The sequence below is a fragment of the Erpetoichthys calabaricus genome, chromosome 7 (assembly GCF_900747795.2).
Source record: "Erpetoichthys calabaricus chromosome 7, fErpCal1.3, whole genome shotgun sequence".
Lineage (NCBI taxonomy): Eukaryota > Metazoa > Chordata > Cladistia > Polypteriformes > Polypteridae > Erpetoichthys > Erpetoichthys calabaricus.
In genome coordinates, this window is record NC_041400.2 from 103,892,417 (window position 1) to 103,913,088 (window position 20,672).

General features: G+C 37.3%; 1 pseudogene; it reads left to right on the forward strand.

The window, feature by feature from the left end:
- The first annotated feature begins 749 nt into the window (after positions 1-749).
- Positions 750-3,043, forward strand: LOC114655116 (zinc finger BED domain-containing protein 5-like; annotated as a pseudogene).
- Positions 3,044-20,672: the final 17,629 nt, after the last annotated feature.

The following is a 20,672-nucleotide window of genomic DNA, read 5'->3' on the forward strand; positions in this document are numbered from 1 at the left end:
CCAAGTGGGTATGCAAAAAGTAACAAATTCCTAATACAAGAAATTGTATAAGGTGAAATAAAGAACAAAAAAAAACAAAAACAAATGAGTGTTACAAAGCTCACTCCCAGTTTGTTTTTAGACTATTAAACAAATTCCTGTTCACAGAATTCTTTTAGAAAGTACTGTAAATGAATAATGAGTCTATAATTCACTGAAATAGGCAAAGCAAATATCTACGGTTTAGCACATGCTAGCGTCCATAACTGTAGTAGAGTCTAGTAGAGATATGATGTAGTGTCTTTCAATGTGGATGCCAAAGATTCCCTACTTCTCTGACTTTCTTTCCATAGACATTTTTATTCTTTAAAGTTAAAAATGAACTCTACCATGGGATCTCAGTAACATTTTTTAAATGTAGGCATTAATATGTTTTATTCTGGTGCTACCAGAGCTTTCAGAGTTTTGGTAACATCTGCTCGCCATTTTCTTGATTTCAGAGAATTCAGTTTCAGAGTTGAGCCCCAACATCCTGCTCAAAAGAAAGCAACATTCACTTTTAGATCTTTGAAGGAAGTTTTGTGTCGCAGCTGCATACACTCTTTTAAATTTCAGCAGGTTTTGCAGGTAATCTGAATTAAACTGCTAGATCTTAAGAATAGCATCTGTAAGCATTTATGTTATATACTTTTGTGTGAAAGTCAAATGTATATGTTATATAGAAGAAAAAAAAAAACAAAAAAAGATGTTTTTGCTCTAAAGCAGCGGTTCTCAACCTGTGGGTTGCCACCCCATTGGGGGTCGAATGACGATTTACCAGGGGTCGCCTAAGACCATTGGAAATATGGGTTTTGTCTATTCTAATGTGTAAAACTTGTTATTGTGCACATTTTTTCCATTGGTAGTTACTAGTTTTTTACTATAATTGTCATTCGAGGATAGATGTTGCAGACAGTTGAATCAGAATAATTTCAAATGTTTTAATTGTCGTAACTTTATTATTTTTAACTGTTTACATTACTGTACATCGAACGACGTGACGTTACGTAACATCACGCCATTGCGGGGATTTACGCACTTCGTGACATAATTGAAATCATATCCATTTCTAATTAGTAAAGCATAAACAAACGCTTTATAGTCCTTGTTATTGAAGCTATTGTTATATAATATTTTCATTAGCGAACCAACCCATGACAATGGATCATGTAGAGAAGAACGTTAAGAAAAGAAAATATAGTGACGATTTTTTACAATATGGTTTTACTTCAATAGTTACAGCAGGAATTGAGAAACCGCAATGCGTTATTTGTAATGAAGTTCTATCAGCCGAATCTATGAAGCTGAGCAAACTGAAACGTCATTTTGATAGCAAGCATCCGAGCTTTGCCGGCAAGGATACCTAGTATTTTAGAAGCAAAGCTGATGGAGTCAAGAAAGCCAGACTTGACACTGGCGGCAAGTACCACCAACAAAACGTAGCAGCCGTTGAAGCTTCATATTTGGTGGCTCTCAGAATTGCCAGAGCTATGAAACCTCACACCATTGCTGAAGATGTACTGTTGCCAGCGGCCAAAGACATTGTTCGAGTTATGATCAGAGCCGAATTTGTTACGAAATTGAATGCAATTTCCTTATCTAACAACACTGTCCGCACAAGAATAGATGACATGTCTGCTGATATTATTGATCAGGTAATCCAGCAAATGAAATCTGCTCTACTTCCAATATTTAGCATCCAGCTTGATGAATCTACAGATGTTGCAAACTGTTCACAATTACTGGTTTACGTGAGGTACATTAATGATGGCGATTTTAAAGATGATTTTCTTTTTTGCAAACCTCTTGAAACGACAACTACTGCACGTGATATATTTGACACAATTGGTTCATTTCTGAAAGAGCATAAGATCTCTTGGGAAAAGAGTTTGTGGTGTTTGCACAGATGGTGCTCCAGCTATGCTAGGATGTCGGTCTGGATTTCAACGTTTGGTACTGAATGAGTCACCAAAATCATTGGAACTCACTGTATGATTCATCGACAAATATTAGCAATGAAGACGCTGCCACAAGAGTTACAAGAAGTAATGAAAAGCGTTGTAAGTTCCGTCAATTTTGTAAAAGCGAGTTCTTTAAATGGTCGACTGTTTTCAAAACTTTATAATAAGTTGGATGCGTCCAACAGTGCTCTGCTATTTCACACTGAAGTGAGATGGTTGTCGAGAGGAAAAGTTTTAAAACGTGTTTTTGATCTTCGTGATGAACTATAAACGTTTTTTAATCAGAAAGCAAGACGCAGTACGAAGCACTTTTCAGCGATGAAAGCGAACTGCAGAAAATAGCTTACTTGGTTGACATCTTTGCCAACATGAATGAGTTAAATTTATCACTGCAAGGACCAAATGCAACATGCCTTGATTTGTCTGAAAAGATCCAATCATTCCAAATGAAACTTCAGCTTATCCGCTTTTTTTGAGGAAAATGACATTGAACCTGACAAAAGGATTACAATGATAATTTCTGTGAAAGAACACTTGCACATGCTTGCAGATGAAATTTCATCGTACTTTCCAAATCTACCTGACACCCCGTTTGCACTTGCCAGAAGTCCATTCACAGTCAAAGTTGAAGATGTTCCTGAGACAGCACAAGAGGAATTCATTGAACTCAACTTAAAAGCGATGCAATGAGAAATGATTTATCTTCATGTCAGTTACAAAATTCTGGATCAAGTGTTTGCAGTCATATCCTGTTCTGTCTGAGACTGTGTTGCGCCTTCTTCTTCCATTTCCAACAACATATCTTTGCGAAACAGGGTTTTCCAGCTTGTTGGTTATCAAGTCTAAATACAGAAGTAGACTTGTTGCAGAAGATGATCTTCGTTGTGCTCTTGCAAAGACTGCCCCGAGAATTTCTGATCTGGTGAGAAAGAAGCAGCCTCAACCTTCACACTGATGCTGGATTTTTACATGTACTGTCGCAACAATTTTGTAGCAATGTAGTTTACTGTTGTTATATTAAGACTGTTACCCATGCTACACCATGCTTTTCACATTTTCACATAAGTATAAGAAAAACAAACATAAGTCATAAAGACAAAATTTCATTTATTTGTAATTAGAAATAAATATTTCACAATATATAATTACATATTGTTTTTGTTATTAATCACTATGCTTTAAATATGTTCAATTTGTAACAATGAAAATACATCCTGCATATCAGATATTTACATTACGATTCATAACAGTAGCAAAATTACAGTTATGAAGTAGCAACGAAAATAATTTTACGGTTGGGGTCGCTACAGCATGGGAAATTGTATTAAAGGTTCGCGGCACTAGAAAGGCAACTATTTAATTTTGTCTCCTCACTCACAAACTTTTGTTTGTTGTATATTTACCCAAGTTCATTCAGCTGCCTTATTGGCTCAGTTTGTCTCTGTCACTACTAAATACAAAAAAATACTTGTCACTACACACTTTGGGAACAGCAGGGGAACCTACCTAAGTGTGAATTTCTTTGTATGTCTTTAAGTATGTCTGATTTCCCTCTAAGGTAACAGCATAACTGTGTATACCTAATTCACACCAATGCATGCATTTTCCATGTGCTTTTTTGTGCGTTGATGTGCATTTTTAACACGTCAGTGTGCATTAGTTTATGTGCTAAATCTGCCTGTCATTTTTTGTTTAAATAAAAGTTACTCTTGTCGTTTCTTGTCATGTGCAGATGCATATTGTGGTTGTTCTGGTAATATGATGCCTGCATTGCCAATTATGATGGCAATCGTGGCGACTCAATCCTAAAGATGTGTTGGATTCAGACATGATTTTGGGTGCATTTCTACTTGCCGCTTAAAATATGTGCTCAGCCTCTTACTGTATGTAGGAAGCAGGAAAGACTGCCTTCAAGGGGCAGGCTCCCTGCGTTGATAATTTTTCTGTGGAAAAAACTAATTGATGTGCAAGATGCTGCATTTTACTGTGAATACAGCTTGTAAATATGCATCATGTCACATTTTTTAAAAACATGCTGCACACTCCACAGTAATATGACTGTGGGTCATAGAATATAATTCATTTTACAGGTCTGCTGCAGATTACCTCTATTAAGAGGCTGCATGGGAAACACAGAAGTATGAATGTGCCCTTAATAATGGTGCTTTGTTTGTTATCCTGTATATCAACTTGGTTAAAAATGTTTTAAATATTTTAATTTATAACTCCTAATCAGTCATTCAGTTACATTTCTCATTTTTCTGCTACTGAAATGCTACATTCATTTATTCACATTTTTTGATTGTGACATGTGATTGTCCTTGACACTGACTTCCATTTGCTCTATTGTAGTGCATTTTACATACTTGTGTTTTTGAAAACATTTTTGTCTGGCACTTACTTACTTGACAACTGCCACTTGAAAAAATAACATCAGTCATCCAACCTTTTTAAGGAAATAGCTTTTTGTTTCTTGTTATTCCCTGACAGAACTGTGTCAAAAGTATCACCGACACAATATGTGTGCTCCAGAAGTTGAGTGCCTAACAGGGACAGTATTGGTCACAGATATATTTCCCTTGATGAATTCTTTTGATTTGCATGTTTAAGGGTACTTCATCTCAAACAACCAACCACATGGCTCAATATCTCCATTGCAGTTTTTGTTGTTATTTTTCATTTCTGCAAGGTGTATGTCATAATGAATGGGATGAAGAATAGTATTTTATCTGGCCAGGAGGCCATAATGTAAGGACTTCATGGATGGAGGTACATTCCGGCCAGGATAATGTCTAATTATAATCCTAGTCTGGAAGGCTAATGGAAGGCATAGGGTAGTTCAGCTACCAAGGACAATTCATCCCCAAGTACGATAGGCAGCACTGCTTCTCTGGCATTGTCCCAGATTGGACACCAGCACGTTGCATGGGAGCTGTAGTTCTGAAGAGCAGCTCTCTGTTGGGGTCTCTGGGTGACTTCAGATGGCATATAACCTTCCTGTTCTGGAGAGTTTCCCCATGACCCTTGGCAGTGCTGTGGCACCAGAAGTACTACCTGGCCCAACATAAAAGAAGCCACCTCACCTTGATCAGGGAGTCTGAGTTAGTAGGAAACAGACAACGCTCACCTGGAATTGTGGAAGGAGAGGGAGGGGATTACTTATTGGAACTTAGTTATGCATAAAGTACTGTGAGAAATAAAGAAACCTTTATTTGAACCTGGAACCGTGTTTGATTGTGTCTGGGGTTTTGGGGCTCAGTTGTGCTCCCTACTGGCTACAATGGATATAACTGAAATCCCAACTTTTTTACAAATTGCTCCACAAGTGTTATCACAAATCTTACCTAACATTCCCTGTCCAAATTTCTAGTTGCTGTCTTTGTAAATATAGGATGTGTGGTGTTCTGGAACTGAGCCCTTGCTTTGTCAAGCACCTGGGCACTTGACCTTTAGCTTTCAAATATTATGGCAGCGAACTAACAAGCTTAAAACAAAAAAGTGATATCATTATTTTTTTAATTTGCAAGTTGGGATGGTGACTATAGTAAAGCTTGAAGCGATTTACTGGAAACAGCAGAACAGGGTATTCATGTAAATGTAAAGTGACTTGTCATTTTTATTTTGAGGAATGGAATTAAAAGACAGCAGATGTGAATTGAAACACTGTGGAAGTCTAATCATATGCTGTCTATATTTTACTTTTTTTTTAATACTTCTCACTAGTCACAAAAATCTTAACAGTAAGTTATTATGTTCAGGTATTAAAAAAATACCAGGCAAATAAAAAGCAAAATAATTAAATGGAAAAGCACAGTTATGAACAAGTATTTTCAATGAAATCTTTAAAATGAAACATATACAGTATATAGATCTGTTGTTGGAGTACGACTACAATTTAAAAATGCAATCAGATAAAATATAACAGAGTTTTATATTTCTGTTAGTGTAAGACCTTGCGTGGGGCATTTATGGTGCTTGTTCTGGAAATATCGGTGTTTGGCATCATGAATCATAACTGGAAAAACCTGTCATTTGTTGTAGAATATTCACAAGCATATTTTTCTCATTTTAAATGGTGTATTACAATTAAAAAAAGTTGAATATATAAACTAACAATAAACATTTAAAATATACTGCAGGAGTGTTAGCAGTGCATTAAGCAGCTCTTATTAATGCATGTGTTTGACTAACAAGAAACCAACAGCTAGTCCTGAGGCAAATATATATTTTATATTCATTACATTACTGTAAGTGTAAATATTATGTCAGTAGTAACACATTATTTTTCCTATTTCTATTGTTTTCAGATCCTATTAGTTTAGAATTCCACTAACTTTCTCTTTTCCCTCATGAAGGCTCAGGTAAAGTTCACCACTACCCTGGAGTAACATTTGAAAATAATAATAATACAAAGCAAATAAAGTGCAGATGGCATTTTAATAAAGAAGCAGAATGTGGGACTGTGGTATATTTAAATGCATCGGAAATTAAATGCTGAAAAGATATGACTTTTAAAATCAAGTACCAGTATGGGATTAAAATACCACAGTCTGAACAGAACTCCAGATCCATACATTATGTGCCCATGTGTGTAAAGCATTACAGAGTTGAGTAACAGATTGTCTGCTCATGATTTTCTGATGCAAAACAAATTAGGTATGGATTACTTTTTAAACAGTTTAATACATAATAATTTCACAGTGTGATTTAATAATAATGTGATGGACTGGAGCTCTGTTCAGGGTTGTAGCCTGCCTTGCACAGAAATAGTACCGTCCTGTGCCAATTTTTTTTTAATTTCAAATTTGAAAATATTTTAATATTAAGCCACTCAAACACAGGGTACATTAAATGCTGACTTGCATCATAAATCAGTTTTAGAACTGCAAGCATTATGAATAATTTGAGAATTAAAAATTGATGGTAGATAGATATTTAGGGAGAACCTGTAAACAACACAAGGAAATCCAAGGAAGAATCACATTTTACAAAATATACTGGTATGATAAAATACAATCCATCTCTTTAAAATAGTTTTTCCTTGGAAAATCTTGCACAATTTGTGAAATGACACAGCACAAAGTAGCAGGCCCTCACAAAACACATCACACACACCCACACTTATTTATACTGGCCATTGCAGACTTACCAATTAAGTAAACCTGCTTCTTTGTAATGTTCAGGGAGGCAAACTTGTGCTAATAAGGTTTAAATATTCAAAGTCGAAACAGACAAGTGGATATTATCAATACAACTCCTATTGGTAGTGGTAGTTGCAGGGATTCCATGACACAGTATTATCCCGATATGACAGTTTTGTGTTTTTGTTTTGTTCTACAACATACTAGGAATTGCTGTTTAATTCAAAGATATGTTTCAATTCATTCTCTCTTTTTTGACTTAATTAAAGACTGAAATCATATTCCATTAAGCAAAATTTAATTCTGCTATGCCTAATTATACAAACCAGTGACTCAGTCCATCCATTATTTATTTATTTATTTATTTTAAAAAAGAAACATATTTCAAGTATCTCAACATTTTCTAGAATATACCGGGAATACCAGGAATATTTTTTAATAGTGAATAACACCAACCCACACACACGTATATGGTTGCATTTTCTGATGTTTAATGAGTCATTATAAGATGAGCCCCTATATCTGAAGTAGGGACATTACCCAGTAATTATTTTATTTTTAAAATAGTGTTTGAATATACATTATAAAAATGTGTGTTTAAGTTTCTTGGGGCTATAAACATAAACACTGCCAAGAACATCTTGTTTTCATTTTAAGAACACTTCATTGTCTCAGAGAGACAAACTCTAACCAGTCAGGATGGAAGCAAAGAAAGTGTCCACGGGAGCTTGCATATGATGACTGATTTCAACTGAGTTTTCTTGCGTCTCTCATTTGCTTTGATTATGTATGTTTTAGAATTCCAAATTTAGGATAAATCAGTCATCAAGCACCCTTGACTTTATAGTATGATTTTACTACGACAATGCAGCTATTGATTTCCTGTCTCGGTGACGAGGGTTTACAAAATTAATTTTTTTACTTCACTCACAGTTCAGCTGTTCCTTACAGTTTTTATTACAGTGTCTATTCTGAAGTTAACAGCATTTTTGTAAATTTTATGTTTCATTATAGGCTGCTTTTCTTTGTTAAATTGTGAAAACCAAAATTAACCCAAAATATGAAGTAAACATGGACAGTGCATTTTTACAGTAATTTGTGCAACAGTGGTAACGTTTGCTTTATGGAATTTGCAAGAACATATTGTCATGGTGTGATAGTTTTCTGTGCAAAGTAGGCTCTTGAAGTTTACATATTGTCCAGTTTTTTTAATATAATTCTACATCCATCCATTTTCTGAATAGGGTTGTTTTCTTTACTGAAAGCTAAATCATCAGAAACAAGTTAGGAACCAGCTGTGCATGATACCAGTCTATCGTATTTAATATAATTTGTTTTAATATAATATTTCATTTGCTGTTAAAGGTATTCTTCAGTCTGTATTTCTAAGATTTTGGACTCTGTTTTGCTTTAAAATTATCTGTATTTAACATCCCTACATATCGCAAGGATAATTTAAAAATAAAAGGAAAATGGTATATCCATCTCAAGAAGCAAAAAGCAATTTTCTGAAATCTGTATCAATTTTAACAACTCCTAAAACGGCAGTAATAGTGTGCTATCATTATTAAACTAATTAATCTCTTAAATAATAATATTTTTATTATATTAACAGTGAGCATGTTCACTTATTCATTCAAAAGGAATTATTCCTTTTGCATCTTGTATGGAATTTTCATATGAGCATCACCACCATTTTCAAAAATGTTAAAATTAAAATGCCTGTAGCTATTGTAGTAGTGAAACATATGATGAGAGCATTTTGTTCTTTAATATACTTTTCATAAGGAGAACGGATATGGCTGCATCCATAATTTATAACAGAGTATGCAGATTTAAGTCCAAGCCATATGCAGAGTTCAGTGATAATTCATTCCAGTCATGTCTGACTGCCTCCGAGTGAAATCTTTGCATATATTAAGCTCATTTTATCATTGCTCTGCCCATTTCTTTTTGGTGCATGTCAGTGATTCATAGTGAGTATGGGGTTGCATGCAGCTTAATAAAGATGTAACAGAAGAATTTATTTATATGATACACATGCCTTCCTTGCCACCCAGAAACGTAATCAATATAGGATCCAGACTTTAAAATATAAATAAAATGAAAGCTTTTTTTTGGCTTCACTAATACCAACCGTACTTGGAGCATACTGTTCCACTACCCTTCTTTGCCATGCATTTCTTGTCTGATCTCCAAGCACATTTCTACCAACTACTGAGGAACTGCTGCATCTGCCCTCACTCACAATTCACATGCCCCTTGCAAGAAAAAAACACTAATTTTCCTTCCCTTTGTCACTTCTGAAGTAAAGGTTAACTTAGAATTTATATGACATTGGTTACCCTAATGCTAAACAAAAGCCCAACTATGCACAATATAATAGCTGTCCACTCCAACCCATCCTTCCCAGGCCAAAAAACACAGTGGTACAGTTTGATATAATTCAATGCAGTTGTCAGGATCCATTCTTTCACTGGCCAAACACTTTTATCCTATTCCGTGTGTCTTGTACGGGCTCTGCTCACATTTGCCGAGCTAACCCTAACCTACATGATATACTCTATAGTGCATGAAGAAAATGATCTCATTTAATTGGGAAAGAGGACAGTTGTCATATTTGGAGATAGTTTAATTTAGTAAGCAGACAGCTTTTAGATACTTGGTTTCACAATACAAGCATGTGTCTGTCCATCTGAGATGACCTTTTCCATTCCAGGAACCCAAGGAATAGAAGCCTATATATGCAACATCCAGCTCAAGACAATATTTTACTTATTATTTTTGTTAACTATTTTGTTAATTCTTTCTAGGATATGTTGCATGTTTATAATTGGTGTTTAAGATTTCAATTAACTGTATAGAATTGTGTATATATTCATATGTATTACTTTTGTTTAGTGTTATTACTTTGCATATTGATACATGCCTGCTGTGCTGATGCACCAGCAGGACTAGAAACAAATACTTTCCATTGTATTGTAAGTTGTAATAGTAATAGAGTTCAAATTAATTAAAAGAAACCATCCCCTGATGAGAAATCTGTCTATCACAGGGTGTGCACATCCTCCCGCAGTCACATATATTAGGTCAGTTATAAATTGGAAAATAACCCAAGATGTACATCATGGGGGTGAGGACAGAAAACTGACTCACCATGGAAAAAAAAATAACATCAGTACAGGAAAAACAGGCAGATATCATACAGGCAGGAAACTGAACCTTTATCTCTGGGGATGTGCAGCAGTTGCAGCAGCAGCACTAAGTACTGTGGCAGAAATTGGTGCATAAAAATATCTAATGAGCTTTGACATCAGACAACTCACTCATTTTTTTATTTTGAAAAGAAATCTATTTTAATTGCATTGTGTGTTTACACTTGGCATGTTTTAAGACATCACAGCATGGCTTGGTGCTAAGGTTAAAATACTGCAAGGCTTTTTTCCATAGGTAGTATAATATCAAGAAAGATATTTTTATCTTTTGTAAGTTCATTTTTGATTAACTGGTAACTGATAAATACTTCTGTTCAAAATACTGTATTACAGTATAACAAACAGCAGTGCTTTAGAATAACAAGTCAAGCAGTACATTTTTTAGTAAATGTGGAGGTAATGTGTGTGACATATGTTAGTTTTTAGTCCTTCTGAAAGCAGATCTCTTAACTGCCTTTTAGAACATCTGCCAACATCTGCTTCCTGTTCTGTATTTATTTTTTCAAGTGGAATGCCGTTCTTCTTGATTTTACCATTAAGGGACTAAAAAGGATACAGCTGCTTGGCTTTCATACTTTATATGGATAACTAATATGGGCTTAATATAATTATACAGTAAAGTGATTAAATTCCTTGAGTGCAGAGGTTTATTAAAAAAAAAAAAGTAATTGCAATAAAAAATGTTTTATCTAGAGGCCTAGAGATATTCCTGTGATGATGAATGTTGCCTCTTCTCCAAGTAGAGCTGATATTTTTGGCTTGTTTGCCTTCATTTTCCTTTTGTATACTTTCTAAAAAAAAAAGAAGCAAATTTCACATTTTCCACTACTCCACCTTAGCGAGAGTTGTCAAAAAAAGATGATGTGTAAAACAACTCTTTTTTGCAATCCAGTAGGTAATACAGGAACAGCCCTGACAGACAGGCTTAAAAGCATGACTGTATCACATCGAAAAATGGATGCTTAACGAAGCGTAAATCAAAGCTATGTCAAGCACATCAACATCAAATGAACGTAAAGCTTTGTGTCCCCGCTCAAAGAGCATGCTCTTCAGGGAAAAAAAGGGGGCAAAGTCTCACGGTCATATAATTCACATTCTATCTCACGTCACAGATGCTTTTGTGGCAGTCTGTTGCCTGCTTTAGGGTAGGAAAACAGAGCCAGAAATCCCAGCTGTGCACATTACTGAAAAAATAGGAGACGGGGTGGGGGGGAGAAATCTGTGCTCACTCTCAGTCAGATTACTAAAATGTCATTCACAAGTTCTCACCACTTGCTGAGGAAACAAGAATGCAGTGTCTAGAAAAGTACACCTCCCCCCACCTTCTCCACAGTTTTACCCTGCACAACTTGTTCTTTTAAAATGCTGGCTAGACAGTTGTTACAGCCTCAGAGGAGAATAGAGTAAGCAGGATATAAATTACTGTTCTTTTCTGCAGCCAAGATAAACCTAGGGTTTAAGCTTATAGCCTCAGTTGTAAGTACAAGCTTGCTGATTTACTTTTTCTGTATCAGACAGTGTTTATTTTATTTTAAAAAAGGTTACATATACTGTTTATATAGGTGTACTTGGGCAGGTATCAATGAAATTAGTATCAAGTGTTCTTTTAAATGCATTTGGACATTCCTAAAATGTTCTTGTTTCTGGAAATACTATAATCTTTACAAATCACTTGCTCTACAATAAAATTAGTATCATAAACTATAATTAATTTTGTTCTCTTATGGTTTTAGGTAGGTGTCATATATTCAGCTTTAACAGTCACATATGTAGGCAGGACAGTGCTTGTGGAAAACATGCTTAACTTTCAGCTTCATAAAGTTTTCAGAAAGCCCATCATTTCAATATATACTCACTTTTTATGCTGAAATATATAACAAAATACTTTACAAAAAAATCAAGTTTTTCTCAACAATGTTATGAAGGAGTACCAAAAATCATGCATACCTATTGAGTCCACTTTAGGAGATTGTGATTGTTTACTTCTCCTGTCATCAAGCATAAGTTTTCATCCATGTCTGATGTCATTTTCACTTCTCACTAGTCACTCATTAGGTATCACTTATCACGCATCACTACTAACTCATCATTTCTCACTTGTTATTTTTCATTTGCGGCCTTCATTTAACAAAATCAATCACAGTCGATCAAATACTTCTTTTTAAATGAGTAACGCAAGTGCTCTGGGCAATACTGTAGCTAGTGTGTCTGTTACAGAAGTGTTCATCTGCCACCCAAACATTTTATAAATGCCGTTTTTTGGAAAAGAATTGTACCATTTTCAGTTATGATAGGGTTACTTCCAAAATATGAATGTGTTATTTCACAAAGATGTTGCCTACTTACTGCCAGTAGCATTGCACATGTGCATATTTTTATTTTCGTGACTGTTAGAACAGAACTCATTACGTATGCAGTATGCTTTTAGTATAAATGGGTGGAAACTGAGCTGATGTTATACTTAAACATTTAGTTTTAATTAGGTTATTACATCCATCCATCCATCCATTTTCCAACCCGCTGAATCCGAACACAGGGTCACGGGGGTCTGCTGGAGCCAATCCCAGCCAACACAGGGCACAAGGCAGGAACCAATCCTGGGCAGGGTGCCAACCCACCGCAGGACACACACACAAACACACCCACACACCAAGCACACACTAGGGCCAATTTAGAATCGTCAATCCACCTAACCTGCATGTCTTTGGACTGTGGGAGGAAACCCGAGCGCCCGGAGAAAACCCACGCAGACACGGGGAGAACATGCAAACTCCACGCAGGGAGGACCCGGAAAGCGAACCCAGGTCCCCAGATCTCCCAACTGCGAGGCAGCAGCGCTACCCACTGCGCCACCGTGCCGCCCCAGGTTACTACATTCAAACTGTATATTCTTGAAACGAGTGGCATAGCACCAGGATCACAGATTTTATCTCCTATCCCCCAGCAGGTTCTCTCCCCTCTTTTACTCCATTTATCTTTATTTATCTATTAATTTATATATTCACATATCTTTACTAGTATAAAGTTTTACGCTGCTGGCCTAGCTCTCTTTCTCAGGGGTGGGGGTTGATTTGTTTTGATCCTTTTTATAAATTTTTTTTTTTTGTAAAACTTCAGTTGTGTATGGAATTTTATTTATTTTCATATAATCAATAAAATTAATAATAATAATAATAATTTCCTATCCCCCATACTACAAACATAGGCTCTGCATACTTTTAAAACTGTCCAGCTCTGTGCCTACAATAGAGCCTGCATTCCTCACCAGTTTGTCCAGGCGTGAGGCGTCCCTCTTCTTTATGCTGCCTCCCCAACACACCACCACGTAGATGAGGGCACTCGCCACAACCGTTTGATAGAACATCTGCAGCATCTTATTGCAGATGTTGAAAGACGCCAGCCTCCTAAGGAAGTATAGTCGGCTCTGTCCTCACTTGCACAGAGCATCAGTATTGGCAGTCCAGTCCAGTTTATCATCCAGTTGCACTCCCAGGTATTTATAGGTCTGTACCCTCTGCACACAGTCACCTCTAATAATCACAGGGTCTGTGAGGGGCCTGGGCCTCCTAAAATCCACCACCAGCTCTTTGGTTTTGCTAGTGTGCAGTTGTAGGTGGTTTGAGTCACACCATTTAACAAAGTCCTTGATTAGGTTCCTATACTCCTCCTCCTGCCTATTCCTGATGCAGCACACGATAGCAGTGTCGTCAGCGAACCTTTGCACATGGCAAGACTCCGAGTTGTATTGGAAGTTTGATGTATATAGGCTGAACAGCACCGCAGAAAGTACAGTCCCCTGCGGCGCTCCTGTGCTGCTGACCACATTGTCAGACTTGCAGTTCCCGAGACGCACATACTGAGGTCTGTCTGTAAGGTATTTCACGATCCTTGCCACCAGGTATGAATCTACTCCCATCTGTGTCAGCTTGTCCCTAAGGAGCAGAGGTTGGATGGTGTTGAAGGCGCTAGAAAAGTCCTGAAACATAATTCTTACTGCACCACTGCCTCTGTCCAAGTGGAAGAGGGATCGGTGTAGCATGTAGATGATGGCATCCTCTGCTCCCACCTTCTCCTGGAATGCGAACTGCAGAGGGTCAAGGGCGTGGCGGACCTGTAGCCTCAGATGTTAAAGCAGCAGCCGCTCCATGGTCTTCATCACATGTGACGTCAGGGCGGCAGGCCTGAAGTCATTCAGCTCACTAGGACGTGATACCTTTGGGACTGGGGTGATGCAAGATGTTTTCCAAAGCCTCGGGATTCTCCCCTGTTCCAGGCTCAGGTTGAAGATGTGCTGTAGAGGACTCCCCAGCTCCAACGCACAGTCCTTCAACAGTCGTGGCGATACTCCATCTGAACCCACTGCTTTGCTGGCACAAAGTCTCCTCAGCTCTCTGCTTACCTGGGCTGTTGTAATTTTGGGTGGGGGAAAACTCTCTCCTATGCTGGTATCAGGAGAAGGATGTGTGGAGGATGCAGTATTCTGAGGTGAGAGTGAGAGTGGGTTAGGGTGGTCAAACCTGCTACAAAAGTTGTTCATCAGATTTGCTTTCTCCCTGTCTGTCTCGATGGTGGCACCCCGCTTTGAGCTGCAGCCAGTGATGATCTTCATCCCATCCCACACTTCCTTCATGCTGTTATTCTGCAACTTTTGCTCCAGTTTTCTCTTGTACTGCTCCTTCGCCACCCTGAGCTGGACTCGGAGTTCCTTCTGCACGCGCTTGAGCTCATGTTAGTCACCACCTTTAAAAGCCTTTTTCTTCTGGTTCAAAAGGCCCTTGATGTCACTTGTAATCCATGGCTTGTTGTTAGCATAGCAGCGTACTTTTCTTACTGGAACTACAATGTCCATACAGAAGTTGATGTAGTCAGTAGTGCAGTCAACAACCTCCTCAATGTTCTCACTATGTGACCCCTGCAGGATATCCCAGTCCGTAGTTCCAAAGCAGTCTCTTAGGGCCTGCTCTGCCTCAGGGGACAACTTCCTGAATGAGCGTGTGGTTGTAGGTAGCTCCCTCACTCTTGGTTTGTAGTGAGGCTGAAGCAGAACCAGGTTATGATCTGCTTTCACAAGCGCAGGCAGCGGGGTAGCGCTGTATGCCTCCTTAACGTTTGCTTACAGTAGGTCAATAATCCTATTTCCCCGGGTGTTACAATCCACATACTGGGAGAAGGCAGGTAATGTTTTGTCCAGTGTCACATGGTTAAAATCTCCAGAGATTAGCACAAGCGCCTCGGGGTGCTGTGTTTGTAGTTTAGCAACAGCAGAGTGGATGATGTCACCTGCTATCTCCACATATGCTCGAGGAGGGATGTAAACAATAAAAACAATGACGTGTGGAGATTTTGACGTTTACATGTCCAGTGTTGCACCACCATGTGTTCACATAGAGAGCGAGCCCTTGTCCTTTCCGCTTCCCGCATGTATTTGCACCTCTGTCCGCTCTAACTGTGCTAAACCCGGTAGCTCCACGTTAGCATCTGGGATGCTAGTTGTTAGCCATGTTTCACAAAAACACAACAAACTGCATTCTCTGTAGTTCCTGACATTTTTCACCAGCGCAGCCAGTTCATCAATCTTATTTGGTAGTAAGTTCACATTTCCCATGATCACAGAAGGCACCGAAGGCTTGTATCGCCACTTCCTCGCTAGCCGCTTAGCCTTTAGCTTAGCACCCCAGCTCTGCTGCCACGATACGGCCTTCTTACCTTGTCAGGTAAACAGGGAACCACACCGGCACGGGCCTTTGTTCTCAGTGTTAAAAGTTGACTACCTGAATAGACGAGTCACGGCTTGTAAAAATCCACGTCCAAGTAGTAAAAAGTGCCCAGGAAACGAAAAATGGGTCCACATAAAAGAAAGTAGTAGGAGTGATCAGAGAGATAGAGAAAAAGGTAGAAAGATAAAGAACATAAAGTCCTATAAAGATAAAATCTTACATGGAGCTGCTGGAAAGGCTGCCACTCACAGCGGCACCTGAGTCATTAAAGTGAATGAACAGAAAGTCAATGACGTGTCAGTCACATTTTGTTGTCAGTCCATCCATCTATCCATTTTCTAAATTTTTTGTTTTAAAGCTTTACCAGAACAAGGATTGTGTGATTTCAGCTTGATGGTCTTTGTAATGTAGGCTCCAATTCAGCACAAGTTAGTCATCATCATAAAAAAGGACACATATACCATTTCAATATTTAAATAACAGAAAATGTTGTTTTTTAAGTTTGTTTGTGTATGTATTTTAGTTGTGGTAAGATAAGCACTTTCTAATTTTATGAAATTAGAAAATGTATACATAGTATTAGATTTTCGTGCAATTTAGTCAACTGATTTGGAAGTTGAAGCGTCCACTGTTTTTTATTTGCTTCATCAAAAAGACAGGTAGCACCTTGTAGTTTTTAAAATATTTTGCAACAGGAGTATGTATGGCATGTGATAGATATTTTCTGTTTGTACTGGCATGCAGACACACTCATTTCATCACTCGTGCTGACTACTGAGGATATGTTTTCTAACAGGAGCATCTTTTGGTCATGTACAAAAGGAAACTGAAATAACATCTCCCAAGCAAAATATAAAACATTGAACTGACCTATAATTGAAATAATACAGAGTATATCTTTTTTAACGACTGGTGACATGCAAGGGAGAGTTTCTTTTTGGCAGGACAGATTATAGTATTTGTTGACCCATTCACCTTCAAAACCTGTCTCTCCAGGGCAGGGGGTAGCTAGAGTCTATCCTAGCAAGGCTGGAATGGACAGAGCACTAACCCATCTCAGGATGAAAACACATACATACATTGGCAATTTGCCTAACCTGCATGTCTTTGAATTGTGAAAAGAAGCAGGAGTAAACCCAGGCAGACATATCATTACACAGGAAGCATCCGAGACATGACCCCCGTACTTTCTTACTATGAGGCAGCAATCCTACGATGGCATCACTGTACACCTAATTCATTGACTATTAACATATTTACAATAATGTTGGCCTTGCAAATTGAGGAAAAAAATAACCTTAATTTGTGACTTATTTTAGAAACATAATTCATTATTCATAATTCATCCTTTTTAGGCCAACCCAGCCACGCCTTAAACTGTGCCAAATGTCAGCAATACACTCCAATGTCAATAATACCTCAATTTCACTTTCACTGAGGTTTTGTTTTCTGTGTTCTCCCATGTTTTGAAAATGAAAACGTTTCTTGGATAAGTAGCCGTATTAAATGGTGACTAGGTCATGAATATTCATAAAGGGAATTTTATTTTTAAGCCAGAAATAGTTGCTGTTGGGATGTGACAAGCAGTGGCTAAAAGTGCGTGCACATGGTTTGATATTTATAAAGGAACTTGGCGTGTGACCTGGCGGACCTTTTTTTTCCATATGCAATTTTTCCCTTTCTAGCATAAGTAATAATTATAGAATCTAAGCAAGGTTTTCTACATGAGGTCCCTCATCTCCTGTATTTTTGTTTGTTAATTTTAATAATGTCTTTTATTTTTTGTTATACGTGAAGTGTTTTAATGTTTTCATGTTGCAATTATTAATTATTTCAATTTAGTTTCTTCTTTTATTAGTTTGTATATTTAGCCCAAGGGGACAGGACCTCCTGATGTTGCATCGCTTAAAGCCCCCTATAAGGGCTTAGCCTGCACCAAGCAGATTGCTGAGGTATTAGTTTTCAAGTTTTTTTGTTGTTGTTATGTTTGTTTTTGGATTTTGTAGATGTATAACTGTTCTAACTGGGGCAGAAAATTGATGAATTGATGTGTAAAGGAAACTAATAATATGTTCAAAAAGAATAGGCAAAGGACAGAAAAGGTAGGAAGTCAAAATGAAATTTAAATAACAAATCAGATATATAATCAAAAATGAAAGACAAAGTAAACATGCCTTTTAACCCTGCAAAACCTTTAAGTAAACCAACACTAACACCACAAATAATCTTTTTAGAAACATCTAGAATCTTGGACATTAGGAAGAACATGCTGGATACCTTCCAAGATAACAAGCTCATGACATGAAACAAGATGGAAGCAAGATTGGGTTGTTATACACAAAGTGGCCATCGTTAAAAACAAGGGTTTCAAAATGGAAACTGAAAAATAATAATGAGCCATTGAATTGATTTAAAAAAAAACTGATTCATAAAATAAAAAATAATGATGTATCTAATGCATTTCTGAATGCAATACAAATACCACAAATAGATACTCTTAGTGCAGAGGAATTGGATAAACCTTTGGCGCTACCAGAATTACTAGATGCTATAAAGTCACTTCAGAGTGGGAAAGCGGCAGGCCCTGATGGCTACCATGTCAAATTTTATAAGAAATTCTCCACTCAGCTAGCTCCCCTCTTATTAGCAACATTTACAGAAGCTAGACACAATCAAATTCTACCTCAAACTTTTCACCAAGCATTAATCGCCGTCTTTCCTAAACAAAATAAGGACACTACAATGTGCATCATACAGACCAATTTCACTTCTGAATAATGATGTTAAGATACTCTCCAAAGTCCTACCTCGAAGGATGAAGAAAGTGCTGCCTTCGGTAATATCACAAGATCAAACTGGATTTATTAAAGGCCGACACTTATCTTCCAATCTTCGACGCCTGTTTAATGTAATATATTCACCTGCAAAGTCAATCACCCCAGAGATATTATTATCATTGGATGCAAAAAAAGCATTTGATATGATTGAATGGAACTACCTTTTCACTACATTAGAGAAATTTGGGTTTGGCCCGAACATTTGTGCATGGATCAAACTACTGTATACCAATTCAGAAGCTTCAGTTTGTATTAACAACATTAATTCAGCCTACTTTAAACTAGAACGTGGTACCAGACAAGGATACCCCTTGTCACCACTACTTTTTGCTATTGCATTTGAGCCACTGGCAGTTCAAAATGCTTATCAGATAAAGGTGATTATCAGAGAAGGACCTGAAGAGAAAATTTCTCTATATGCAGATGATAAGGTACTGTATATATCAGACCCACAAAATACTGTGCCTGCAGTCCTAACAGCACTTACAGAATTTCAAAAGATTTCTGGCCTCAGATTTAATTAGAATAAAAGTGTGCTCTTTCCAGTGAATTCTCAACCATACAATATTAGATGGGACACCTTCCCTTTTATCATTGCAGATCAGTTTAAATACCTAGGGGTAAAAATCACAAGTAAAGCTCTTTATCAACAAAATTTCGCCGTCTGTATAGAAAAAATTAAGCAAGACTTGCATAGATGGCCAACCCTTCATCTCACTCTAGCTGGAAGAATTAACGTTGTTAAGATGACTATCCTTCCTAAGCTTCTATTTTTAGTTCAAAACGTTCCAATATAAATCAATAAATCATTTTTTTAGCAATTAGATTCAACCATAACTTCATTTATTTGGAACTTAAAACGTCCACGTATCCAAAGAGCAACCCTACAAAGACCTAAGACAAAACGTGGCATGGCTCTACCTAACTTTCAGTTTTATTCCTGGGCAGCAAACACACAAGCTATAAAAACCTGGACATGAACACAAATACTGTAGATGAACATACACAGGCTTGGTCTGCAATAGAAATAAAATCCTGCAGCACTAATTTATATTCCCTGCTTTGTGCCCCTATAAATGCAAGTTATCACCAATATACTAAAAACCCAATTGTGCTTCACTCACTCAGAATATGGAACCAGTGTAGGAAGCATTTTAAGATAGAGAATCTTTTATCTGTGGCACCTCTGCACGAGAACCACCTTTTTCAACCCTCGCAAGCATATGCAGTTTTTAATATCTGTATAAGGTAGCAATGCAGAGAATTCACTCAAGCTCCATATGCACAAAGCATACAATTATCCAACTCAAAATTATATATTGAGCACATCTGTCTCATTTGAAATTGTCCAAAATGTTTCCAAAGCAAGATCCAACCTGTGAACGCTGCAATCAAGTTCCAGCCTCACTGGGTCACATGTTTTGGGCCTGCACCAAATTAACATCATTCTGGACAAAATTTTTTAAGTGGCTTTCAGACAGCCTTGGTGTCACAGTCCCTCCTAATCTACTAACAGCTGTGTTTGGTTTACTTCCAAATGGGCTTAAAGTTGAGAAGGACAAACAAAATGTGATTGCCTTTACTACACTATTGGCACGTAGACTTATCTTGCTAAACTGGAAGAATCCTAACTCTCCTCTTTTACGTCAGTGGGTAACTGATGTTTTATACTATTTGAAATTGGAAAAAATCTAATTCTCACCGAGAAAGAATATTTAGAATTCAGAGTTCCTGAATAATCAAGTGTGGTGCTAATAGAATTATAATAGTAATGTCACTTATC